The sequence below is a fragment of the Neopelma chrysocephalum genome, unplaced genomic scaffold (genome assembly GCF_003984885.1).
Source record: "Neopelma chrysocephalum unplaced genomic scaffold, ASM398488v2 Primary Assembly neopelma1_92189, whole genome shotgun sequence".
In the NCBI taxonomy this organism is placed as follows: Eukaryota; Metazoa; Chordata; class Aves; order Passeriformes; family Pipridae; genus Neopelma; species Neopelma chrysocephalum.
In genome coordinates, this window is record NW_020920941.1 from 1 (window position 1) to 666 (window position 666).

The window sequence follows — 666 nt, forward strand, 5'->3', positions numbered from 1 at the left end:
GGGGGGGCGACGGGCAAAGGGTGGCAGAGGGGCAGAAGGGGAGGTGGGAGAGCGGGCAAGGGCTTCCCGGGGGGGTCCCTTGGTGTCCCCAGAGCTCGATCCCTGGAGAGGAGGGACCCCCGGGCCCCAGCGGCTGATGGGGGCCGGGATGTTTGTTGGGAATTCCCGGCGGGCCGAACAAAGGCCCCGGACACGCGTCGGGAACTCTTGGATTGTCGCCAACAGTGCCGGGAGTTGCCCAATTCCCGCCCCCCAAAGTGGGGAGATGGGAGAGGGGGGAAGCCTGGGAGTGTTTTTTGGGGTGACTGTTGGGTCTGTCGGGGGTCAGAGTGCTGGGGAAGGGGGTTTTGGGGGATGTGGGGGCCGAGGAAAGGGGAGTGCGGGGATGTGGAGAGGTGGGATGGGGGGTGCAGGGAGATCCCCTGCCCAGGGGTCGTCGGTGTGGGGGAAAGGGAGGTCCTGGGGGTTGGGAGAATGGCCAGAAAACGGGGTTCAGGGGGTCCCCCCGTGTTCCAAAGAAAAGGGGCTTGTGGGTTGTGTCAAAGGCAGGACTGGGGGTGCAGGGGTAGCAGCGTGAGGGAAAAGCAGGGCCTGGGGTCTGGGAGAGGCGGGCTGGGCAGGAAAGGAGGTTGCAGGGGGGTCTTAGTGCAGAATAAGGGGGTGCCA